At 39.1% G+C, this 12,378-nt stretch overlaps 1 protein-coding gene across 3 annotated transcripts in view; it reads left to right on the top strand.

The window, feature by feature from the left end:
• GHR (growth hormone receptor) overlaps window positions 1-12,378 on the top strand; it is a 150,270-nt gene that overhangs the window by 67,238 nt on the left and 70,654 nt on the right. For all 3 annotated transcript variants that reach the window (XM_085043092.1, XM_085043093.1, XM_085043091.1), the window contains exon 2: window positions 4,971-5,055. The gene's annotated coding sequence lies outside the window, so the exon portion shown is untranslated. The remainder of the gene's footprint in view (window positions 1-4,970; window positions 5,056-12,378) is intronic.

Raw genomic sequence — 12,378 nt, 5'->3', positions numbered from 1 at the left:
TGAGAGAATTTAAGGAGTGAGTTCACAATTGCAGAGCATTATTTCAGGTGAGGATGTGAAACTTCATTATATTAGAGGGGTGGAGTTTGAAGGTAAGAAGTTTGAACCTAAAAAAGAATACAGCATCACAGAATATCTCAAGTTGAAAGGGACCCATAAGGATCATCAAGTCCAACTCTCAGGACATATACAACTAAATGATATAACCAAAAGCATTGTCCAGACACTCCTTAGACTCCTGACAGATTTGGTGCCATGACCTGGAGGGCCTGTTTGGGGGGACCAACTACCCTCTGAGTGAAGAACCTTTACCAAATGCCAAACCTGAACTTCCCCAGTGCAGCTTCATTCCACTTACTTGTGTTCTGGCACTGGTCACCAGGGAGAGGAGATCAGCACCTCCCCTTCTCTGCCTCCCATGAGGAAGGTGTACCCTGCTGTGAGGTCCCCTTCAACCTTTGTTCTCCGAGCTGAACAAGCCAACTGACCCCAGATGATCCTCAGAAATCTTGCCCTCAAAATGTGTCACCATCTGGGTCACCCTTCCCTGGACACACTTAAACACTCTGATGTCTTTTTTATATTATGGCACCCAAAACTGCCCCCAGCACTGGAGGTAGGGCTGCCCCAGGGCAGAGCAGAGCAGGACAATCCCCTCCCTTGCCCAGCTGGCCATGCTGTGCCTGATGCCCCCAGGACAGGGTTGGCCCTCCTGGCTGCCAGGGCACTGCTGACTCATGTCCAACTTGACATAAAATGGTTGAACTGACTTAAAAATGCATATGAGGAATCTGTTTGAGTCAAATACTTTCAAAAGGTTTAGGAAAAAGTAGTTCAAGACTCTCAAGAAGTGTCACACATCAAAATTGACGCAATCTAGAGAAACAAAGTGCTTATCAGATAAAATTAGAATATGTCTCAGACAAATTATGTTTTGTTTTCTTTTGTGTTAAGATGTAGAGTAGTGTTTTAACTGGAAATGGAAAAAAGAAATGGGAGAAATAGAATAAAGAGACAATTAGGATTCCTTAGACCAAATCTTAGAAGCACAAATGCTCTGGAAATAGGTGCCAGATTTCACAGGTGCCAGAAATCCTCTGATGCATCTGTTGGTAGTCCAGCATAATGGAGAAGCAGGACTCCTGGACAATCTTTGAGGGCTTGTGAATCCATATCATGTGTCTGCTTGGAAATAATCCACTCTTTCTCAATGTTCCATGGAATCACAGGGTTTGCAATCTTTCTTCCAAAGCATGTCATTTCTACCCTCCTCTTTTTTTGTCTGCTGCCTGCAATTTTTCAGTTAAATATGTAAATATACAGAATTGTGGAATCATGGAATAACTGGAAAGGATGCCTGGATATCATCTAGTCCACCCCTTGTGCTCAGAGCTACGTTTCACTAATGCAGTTGTGCTTTGAGTCCATTGGAGTTCCGAGTATCCCTGGACTCCACAACTTCTAAACAATCTCTTCCACTGTTCTGGCCCCTCTTCAGTGAAGAAGGTCGTTACGAAGATTTAAACAGCTTTTACTCTTGGGCTGCTTCTTCAGTGACTGTGTTTCAGCTGTACTTAGTGCTGCTGGTTGAAATCCTTTGAGCTGGGCATTTCAGACAGTTTTGAATACATTTCACAAGTTTGTACTTCATCATTGAGGTTTTACATGGGACAGGTTCAAAAGCCTTTCCAGCTTTTTTTAAGTACTGGACCTTTCCTTAGATGCTCTTTTGAAGACCAAAAGAACTTTTGGCCCATTTGGATCCATTTCATCTTGTCTAGATTATTATTTATTTGTATATTACTTTAGGACGTAATGAGAAGATAATAATGGGCTAAGATCCTCACGTCATGATCAAGGCACTGATGAGTGTGAATCTGTTTCTTATTTTGTGAAGCAAACTAGTTTGGATGCTTTTTACAGCTCAGTGCTGTAATCCTTTTGTTTTCCATGTGAGTTACAGTAATCAGATGTGCTTCTGACAAAACCTGTGTCTCTGAAGAAAAGCTCCACCTGTATCACTTACATGAATCTATACTGTCCTTTTGTGAAGCTGCAGTTTGTCCAAGAATCATTTTAAAGGGAGATTGCTAATCATTTAAACATCTAGCTGGTGACGTTGTGTACACCAGTGCCTATTTTTTACACATAATGAACTGTCAGAGCCAAGTGCAAATATAGCTGATTTTGTGCTTGTATGGCTGCTCTAAACTGCAATATTGTAAATAAATGGTGTTGCTGCCGGCGTTTTTTGTGCTATCAGCACTTGCTGCTGCCACAGATAAGAGTGACGCATTCACTTGCCAGAGAGAAGCAGCAATATCTTTGTTGATGTAGAACAGTGATATAACAAAGTTTGGCGGTAAATGCATCAGCAGTTTAACAATATTTGATGGTAAGGTGTACTTGATTGTTTACAGCACAGAGGATGGGATCAGGCAGAACTGTCCAGGAGACCTTCCCATTGAGCCATGAGGTTCAGAAAGGACTCCCTTGTGTTCTGAATTTTCTGATGGGAGTTTGGTGGTGGCTGGATCCAGCCTTAGTCCCAGACTTGGTCAACAGTTTATATCTAAAGGATTATATGTGCACGGTCAATATTTTACATACTTTAGTTAAGACTCCAAAGTTTAGCATGCTACTAATCACTTACCAAGAATCTTTTACGGTAGGGAATCTCTCCGTCTCAAGAAGGAACCTCCATGCTCAAGGGGAGATCCTGGCACACAGCCCTTGCTGTGCAGGAGAGCTGGGCAGACCTCAGGCTGTCCACTGTTTATGGAGTCAGATGATTGACTTACAGTCATGTTTGCACAGCAGCCGTGTTTCGTTTGGCGCATGCTCAACCAGCCCTCAGCTGTTGAACAAGACTCATGGCCCTTAGGTGTCAAGCAGGATTTATGGCCCTCAACTATTGTGTTGATGTCTGTGAGCCAGATGTAGCCATCACAACCACCCTGGATTGGCTGTTGCTTGGGCAGAAAACTGCAGGGGGTTGGAGCACATCGCCACAGCTGCCAAGAGTGAAACAAAATGTTCTGAGTACAATCAGGTAATCAGAAGTTAGGACATTTCCCTTTGTTGCCCATAAAGTAGCTGAGAGATCTTTGCTGCTGCTGAGCAGGATTTCAAAATATTTTGGAAAGACTACTGGAATATTTTTTCTGTCCTATTGTAATAGAATTCTGACTTTGTCATATAAAGGTCATTTCCCCTTGTTAATGCCACAGCGAGTGTTTTGAAAAAGGAATTTGTCAGTAGTCGTTGGTAGCTCACTTCAGTCAGCAACTGGCTTAGACTTTATAACTTTTTTCCACACTAAGCTGTCCCTTTATTTTTGGAAAAGAGTTGTGGCTCACTGCTCAGTTATTCTCTCTGAAATTCAGAGTTCTTTTGAAAGTCAGAAATTGAATTAACACAAGACTCCTTGTAGAATTATATATGAATGGGACACACAATCAGTTATATTCTCAGCCTGCTGAAATGTCAGCAGGCGCTTTCTAAATAGTGTGATAATAGAATTTGGCTGTGCATATTATGGGGTAGACTGACAAAAAACTTACTGTGTATGGACCTGTCTAATCCAGTTGTTTCATGATGTGAAGCAGGAGGGAAACCTGCTTACAGGTTTCACTTTGGTTAAGCACACATAGAACTATTTATTTTATAATTATACTATGTAGTATTCATGCTTTTGCATGGAAAATGCTTTTTGTTTGTTTCAAATGTCTGTTTAATTTTTCTACCTGTTAAGTTGAAGGATTTTCTCATTTGGCAGTTGGGGGGTATTGTTTTGAGGTTTTTAAAATATAAATACAGAAGTGACAACCTTTTACATGCACTGTAGAAGGGTTCCAGAAAAATATTGATGAAACTTTTATTCATTATCATATTTGCTTTCCGTCATTTATTATTTAGTGATCTACCTGTACGTTAAAATTGTACAGATAACAGGAAGAAAATTCTGGTGGTACAAAAATATTCTTGCTGCTCTTTCTTCAGCTAGTGCTAACTCAGTAAAGGAGAATTCTCTTTTAAAATGTTACTTTTTTCTAGTTTGGGCTAGTGCAGTGTGGCATTCAGTTTGCATGTACACAGTAGTTCTTTAGATGTTATTTGTGGAGTTTTGCAGACTGATTTTTTTTTTCCCCTGGTTATTTAAAGAGGCTTATACTGTGAAGTCGGGTCTTTTTTTTGTAGTCCCACCCACAAGAAACCAGATTATTGTGAATTGTTCAAATGATGTGCACACCATGTCTGACATTTTTAAAATGCTTTTAAAAGATATCTTGCATCCTTGAGAGGAAGTAACTTTCCATGTTGAACTTATGTTATTTTTATTTAACATACAAATACTGATAGTTCAGAACTGTTTTGGATGTTCCTGCTGCTGTGCCAGATATCACAGCAGCAATCATGGACTTAGGAATTCGGAACATAACATAACATAGTACTTTTTTTATCAGTATGCATCTTCCTGAGACTTAGACACTGTCCTTTCAGAGGAAAAGGAAATGTTGTTTTCTTGATTTTACCAGTTTGTAAGTTACTGCACTGTAATATATTGTCTAAAGTAGTAGTAGTGAGATACTACTCATCATCTTGGTGGCCCAGAGTTTACTTCCAGGGCAGTTGATTTCAACAGGGACATGCATTAAGAATGAGTTGATCAGTCACCCTGACCTGTCTTTGCCACTTAAATGTGTGTCCATTTTAATGTCAAGGTTAGCACAGGGTCCTGTGGCTTGGCAGGCCCTTGGTGACACGAGGTTCCAGGGCACTGCTGCAGTTTGAGTGAGAAGCCCAGGTGCTCGCTTAGGGCCGCCAAGCAGACTGCCCTGCTGCTGGCCTGCCCTGGGGGACTGCAGGACAGGACATTCATTTGGGTTTTGTGGTGTCACCCTCCCACCACAGGTGACCTTTGTTGTTCCAGAATTCATCTCTTGTCTGTTTCTCCTGTTTTCATGTAGGTGCTGGGATGGCTGGAGAAGGTTGTGATTTGCAGTTGAGCTGAGGGAGGCGTGAAGCATCGTCCATCCCCTGCTGACATTTGAGGTAGTGTGACAACTTCTATCTTACCTGTAAGGGGCTTTATTACTAATGTTGGCTAAGCAGATTGATCAATGGTATCCTGTGGTGCCCTACAGATAATCCTCAAAGATCCCAGGATTCCTTCCTGCAAGAGGTGATAATTATAATATTCATTATACAAAATTCTGATTGGGATCTAATTGTCACTTCTTAATACCCAAAACAATAGAAATATGTTAATTAGGGCTGTCAGATTCAATTCTGTTTAAATTGATGACTTCAAGCCCTTCTGTCAATCTTTTGTAGCCAACATTTGAGACAGAGGGCTTGGTGGCACTTAAAAGTGCTTAAAAGCCATTTTTCCTTGTCAGAGAAAATTTGCTATACTGCATTTTAACAAGCCGTTTCCCACTTAGAGTGTTATTTAGGATATTAATTGCCGTTTTAAGGACATGTTATTGAAACAAATAATGAAAAAAAAATCTGTTTAAGTGAGGGATAATGTGAAAATGCATATCAGCACGTTGTAGATAACAAATCATGGTTTAAATTACTCAAATGTCATTGAGTTTGAATGTACATACTGGTTCTAATCCATATCCAGAATGTATTACTGAAAGCCTAATCAGAATACAGTGGTATACGCTGCTTATAAGGGATTCAGACCCATGATTGCTCATGGCGTGAAGCTGAAAAGTTGTTATCTGGTGTTAAATTGCTGCATGAGACTTTACAGCTGCTGTCTGAGTACTGTAGCAGTTTTACGAGACTTGAACTGGCTATTCCTGTCTAAGTGTACACACTTGTACTGTCATTAAATGTAAGAGAAATTCTAGATACTTCTTTCTTCGGTTACAATAACAGTAGGCAAAACTTGCTATCCATGTCTGTGTTCTTAATGTTTCTGAAACCAGATGGTAGAACTCTAGATTCTTTCATTGCACCATGGTTCTCTGCTTGAGAGATTTGTCTATATGAATTTCACCAAGAAAATTAGAAGGTCAGAATAGTGAAAAGTTACTTGTAAAAATGCATGTAAAGTGTGCATAAATTAGTCATTAGCGACCTCCTTAACCAAAGGCTCTTTTGTTGTGGTTACCATGCCTTTTCATACAGGGTAAAGTGCACCTGAAAAACAGTTTATGAATGACTTCTCTTATTTCATAGCTGAAACATGTCAAAACAGCCATACAGAAAACTACTTCTATGTTGTTTTCCTGGCTTTCTGTGCCCAGTGAGCCATTTGATCATAGCTAAACTGCCCATTCCCAGTGACTCTGCAAGCAGCCTAGCCCTGGGAGGACACAGCTTGGACACAGGATCTGGCCTCGCATCTGAGCTCCTCCACAGACTCAGCCAGGGGTTCTGTAACCCTCTGTAACCTTGCTGTGTTTCAGTTTCCTGTTTGTAAACACATAATAATTATTAACTTTCAGAAGGGAGCAAGGGATCCCAATCCTTAGGAAATGCTGTTGTTTGCACTGTGCCTGTCATATTTTGTGTGATGTTGACACCGTGTTACCAGGGGAGAATTTAAACCTTTTGCATTTAAATGTGACTGGTTTTTATTCTTTTAAGTGTATGAATCTAGTCCCCAGCTATCAAGTGTGATTACTGACGAAAAGCTTGTATGCAATAAGTAAAGTCAAAATCAAGACTGATTTATGTATCAGGGCAATTCCAAACTCCATCTGCTGTGATATTCCACAGGTTTGATAATGTTGGGAAAAACATACTCTGTGAGGAAGTGATTAATATTGCTGTACTATTTGTATTGAACCTGAAAGCAGTCACTCTCATCATACTTATGTGACAGCTGCTTTCACACGATCAGTGTGATTGGTGCCATTTCTATTTTAGAAGGAGATGGTGTCATTGCTAATGACTTCTTTAAAGAAAAAAGATTAAAATATTTTTTCTATATGGTAAAGCCTTTCTTCAAATGGAATCATTTGATCTATCCAGAAATAAAGCTTCCTGTGATATTAAAATTATTTAGTATATGAACTACAAGAAGGAACAGTCACACTCTTTCCCTTCCACACTGATAAATTCCACATTGCCATGTGGGTAAGACTGCCATTCAGAGCTCAGGGCTGAGTGATGTGAGGGTGGTTACTGGTGCTCTGATTAAAGGGAGAGAGCCAGTTCCTAAGAGTTTTGCTGTGAGGCTTCTGTGCAAGCAGCATTGCTCCCTACTTCAGTATAAAAATGGGTACTGAGGCAAGGCTGCTGGTCAGACTGCTGAGCAGTTAGGTGTGCTAGGCCAGAGGAGCCCCCAGCAGGGCTTTACAAAATTCCCTCCAATGTTCTGCCTTTAGGTCTGCTTGTTTTTTTGAACTGTTTGTCTGAGTTCTAGCTTGGTATGGGATTTGTTTTTGTGAATAGCCCACGCAAAGTAGGTTTGTGTCTGAGAAATACTTAGAGTGGTTGTGGTTGAAGGCCCAGGCTCTCAGCTGCTTCTCACGGCAGACACTGTATGAATTTTATCTGTAAATATCTATTTCCTCATGTTCCTGTGTAAAATAACAATAACAACACATGAATGTGAATAGTGAATGCACTGTTCTCTTTCAATGAAAGTTGAATTTACTCCAAAGTTTCACTTTTTTAATGAGTTGGTATTTTGATCAAGTTCCTGTAGAGAAGGAAGTCATAAAATCAGTGGAGGTGGACATGTTCTGCATTGGCCAGCCAGCTAGCTTTGCACTGGGCAGCTCTGTTGTTCTGGGTAGCACATGTTTGTTGCAGAGTATCCCATTTTGAGCTGGTCAGTCCAAAGTTCATGTATTTTATCTGTGATGTCTAAAATCAAAGGTTGCAATGCTGAACTATGATTGCTTTTGTCTCTGACATTTGAAAAGCTGTACATGCAGTATGATAGGCTTACATCCACTACACTGGTGTTACCACAGCTAAAGAGCATGGTTCATTCCTACTGTTTGTAAAAGAGCTTCATACTTATTAAGAAGGTTTTTCTAGTTGTTTGAGTGCTTCAGATGAGCTTCTCTTAATTGCAACTCTTTCTGTCTTCATGCAAACTGTCAATTTGTTAGTTTGGGTTTGGTTTTGGCTTTCGGAGTTTTTTAATTCACTACAGCTTTATTTTGTGTTACTGAGATGGCTGGCAGTGTATCCACAAGACTGTAATATTCTGTGGTAGGTAAGACATTGGAGGGGATTGCAGTCCATACTTTGCTGCTAGGCTGTGGAGTAAATGCAGGCAAGCTGTTCCTCTTTCCAGTGTGTCCATTTCCCTGTCTGTTAAACAGATAATGCCACCAACTCCTGCTGCAGACTGCTTCAGGATTTGCTGATGGAAAATACTGTGTGACATCATTAAAATACCTCTTTAGAAATGGATCTGTCAAATTACCTTTACAATTAATATGTTTTTTTCTGTGGTTTATTTTACAGACACTTCCTTATTTCTTCACTGGTAAAGTTTTCTTAGAGGAAGTGATGGGCACTGGGGCAAAGCTCAGTCAGTTTTCAGTGTGTGTTTCTAACTACAGCCTGGCATTTATCTCCACTGCAGACAAAGTCATCATTGTAGTGCTGTGATACCTGCAGGTGCCCACTCAGATTTACTAGGAGGTAAACTCCAAACTACTGACTGTTCAGTAGGTCATTTACTCTAGAGTTTACCAGGCATGTCTGTTTGGATTATATCCCATAAAAGTCAGGCTGGCTTGATCACTCTCTGGGCAATCCCATGTCATATACCCTTCAACCTCTCCAGTGGAGGAAAAAAGACTGTACTTGAGGCATCCCATACTTCTTGCTCATCAGGGCTTTTGTCTTCTAAACCGTGCTCAATTGCCTCACAGGATGGTATCTCCCTCTCTCATACATAAATATTCAGGAGATACATATATATATATATATGTATGTGTGTGTATATATATGTGTGTGTGTGTGTGTGTGTATACATGCAGAGGATATAAACAATGAGCAGAATGGTTTCCAAGTTGCGCTTTCAGGTTTTATCAAAGCACCAGTATGCCTTTGTTCATGTGTGTGTTAAGTGTGTGCACGCATGTGGACACAAAACAAGCCCCACTTCTTCTGCTTCCTTGGGAAGAATTCTTTCAGGACCTGTGATAATTGAAGTAGCTAAATAATGACATGGTACATTATAAAACATGAATTGGAAGAAGTTACTTGAAGCCCATGAAAAATTAAGCAGTGTACACAATTTATATATTAGATTGGCTTTCAGTAAATTCTGTCAGCAAAACGAGCTAATTAGTCTCCCTGTATTTGGAAATACTACACACTCTAGCCCTGGAAAAATCTCCAATTAAAATTTAGCATTCCCCCTACAGCATTTGGCTTAAAAGCGTCATCAATAGCTGTAGCACAAAAATGTGTATCAGAAATTGTTGTTTCAGTATAAAGGTTTTAGAGATCCTGTTTGAATGATATCTAAAAATGCTCATATATTTTTAAGCCACTTTGGTAAGTGTGGGCATAGTCTTTTTCTGTATCTGAGATACTTCATCAAAACATGCTTTAAAGTTGGGCATTTTATATTACAGATCTTACCAGTGCAAGTGGAGGCAGCAGTTAACAGGCTTTTAAAGATTTTTATGAAAGGTTTGAACAGAGATCAGCTTTTCTTCACAAGTTATTTCTTACCTCATGAAAACTTGTTTTGGCAGCATTGCATTTAAAAATACTGAATAATCTTCTCCACTTGCTGCTTTCATTCAGCATTTCTTTCAAATTTGTGCTGATTTTCACAATTAAGGATCTAGCTCAAAATCTGTCTATATGTCTATATGAAGTATTTTAAGCAGTTGTTGAATACAGTAAGCTACTTTTTGGTAGGTGCATACCATTTATATGTTCAGATTTGTGTGGACTTTAAGCACCAAATCAGCAGCAAGCAGGGCCAGGGAATAATGCTGGTATGATCTTACAGAAAACACATGAAAAGCTGATCGTACAGCCTCTCATTAACACAGATCTTCTCAAAAAGATAATTTTGCTTGCAGCTATTGTGAAAACCAGTTGCATTATGTAGGCGTGCTCATATGCTAACTCTGCTTCAGTTGAACTGAAATTCAAAGTTGGCTTCAGTCTGCATGTTACAGATTCAAATTAAATGAATATATATCATATCTTAAACTTACATGAGCTTCAGGACATACAAAACCACACTAAATTAAAATGCACTGCTTACTGTTAAACCTTCTGATTTAAGCTGATTATTTTTTCCTGTAGACCAGCTGGTAGTAAATATGCGAGTGCTTGGAGTCCTGAGTGGCCATCCAGAAATGCACTCAGAAATGCTTTGTCATTTACTAGCTTTCACTTACTGCGCTTTTTAAGTTAATGATTTCCTAAATGCCATACAGGCTTGGTTATGTAGTCTTTAATCTGATTAGGAGCACACGAATAATTTAGCATGCGATTAAACCATATAATTAATTTGTTGTATGGTAATTAACTGTTAAGTAATTCCATTAGTCTAGGGTAAATACCATGTCTTGTACTGAAATTTTACAACTTCTTGAAGATGTTTTTTCCTCGAATAAATGTTTTTTATATAAATACTGTTTAAAAGCCTGCTCCCTCTGATTTCCTGAAATTGCTCATTGAACAAAAATGAAAATGGCTATTAACAAACTGTTTCAAAATTATGAAACTCCTGGTGATCTCAGGTGAAACAGGATTGGATTATAGCTGTGTGGTTTTGAACAAAGCACCCTCAATTTCTTCCAATCACCTTGAACCCAAACCTGCCTTACAGACTTCAAAGAGCAATTTAAGGAAATCAGGGAGCAGGGTTTTCATGTTGCAGAAAAGCACCTGAGAGGTCAGATGTGGATTTATTTCTGGTGTGTGCTGAAGCCTAACTGACTACACTTGCCCAAGTACCAGGTAACATATTTTTTAATTGGAGTGATACACAGGTACTGGCACACAGGAGAAGGATTGCAGAGAATATGCCAACTGAACACTGCTGTGTAGTGATGACCCAGCACCACATATGCAATGGTTGGTTAATATCAAGCATGAAATTAATCCTGTTTGCTTTCCCTCATGTTCCAGCCTAAACTCCCAGTGATGTCACACAGGTTGCGTTGTGCCATGATTCCTGTGCTTCATAATTTTTTCCTAATTTCTGTGAGGTGCTAAGCTCTCTCACAGTACTGGAAGAATTTCTTAGCCATGTTCTCATGTTAAATATATAATCTTGCCTGCTTGAAATCAGATGTCTTTTGCTTTGCTGGATTGGGTCCACACTACTGTAATCCTGACGGGATTTGAACTTCAATGCTGGCAAGACACTGAAGAGTTTTTGGTTTGTGGTTTGGAGTTTTTTGCACACTTGCACAATTTTATTTTTTACAGCACTAGAAATATCATTTAGTCTCTTTATGTAAAGTGTGAACAATTAGTGAAATGTTTTTGTTTAAAACCACATTTATTAGTAGAGATTACTAGGGTGTTGGTTCTAGATAAAGACATATATTTCTGTTTACCTTCTTGACATAATATTGGAGATTAAATTTCTTCAAGCAAACTGGAATATACATATGCTCATATGGAGAAATTCTCTCACTTTTCTTTGCAATTCATTGTACACATAACAAAGCAGAATTTTGTCCTTTTGATGACTGCTAGCTAAATACTAATAATAACTAAAAGAAAAAAAGAAGTGAGAAGCCTTGGAAGAATTACTGCTATAGATGAGGAAGTGTTTCTAGCCTGAAAAAATTACCATTCTCGTAAACAGGCCTGAATCTTCCTTAATGATACAATTGTATGTAAAGCTGAGTCTCTGCTCAGCAATTCATATCTGCATGTTATACAGCTAAATGTTTGCAATTTCTTTCATTTCAGATCCATCTATTTAGTTTCTTTGATCTGTTAAGGCTGATCAGGCAAATAGAGCAATTAAGTCTTTTCCAAGTTCAAATTTTTCTATCTGTGTAGTAGGCAGAAACTTAAGACTGTAACTGCAATCTTCTTTTAGGAATTGGCTTCTGATGGAGAGATCTACTAGTCTTAGAGTTGAGATCCTCCTTCTATGTGCCTAGTCTATTAGGCTACTGCTGTCAAAGTATAACACATTTTATTGTAAATAAATAATTGATACATCATGAGCCACAGCCATCCTTTGACTTCTAAGCCACAGTTTTGGAGAATGACTTCAAACATCTTTCAGTACAAGCCCAGAGCAATACCCAAAGTATGGATTTACTGAAGGGCTCCCTAGCTACATCCAAGAACTGGTAATTATTTGGCCTGTTACAAGTTTAAATCAGAGTAATTAGCAGACACATCAATCCACAGGAAAAAGAAACCAACTAAAAGTACTAAAGGTGTCCATTA

The sequence above is a fragment of the Lichenostomus cassidix genome, chromosome Z (genome assembly GCF_008360975.1).
Source record: "Lichenostomus cassidix isolate B80296 chromosome Z, HeHo_3.0, whole genome shotgun sequence".
In the NCBI taxonomy this organism is placed as follows: Eukaryota; Metazoa; Chordata; class Aves; order Passeriformes; family Meliphagidae; genus Lichenostomus; species Lichenostomus cassidix.
Note: the sequence above shows the minus strand (reverse complement) of the source record. Positions and strands in the feature narration are given on the sequence as shown.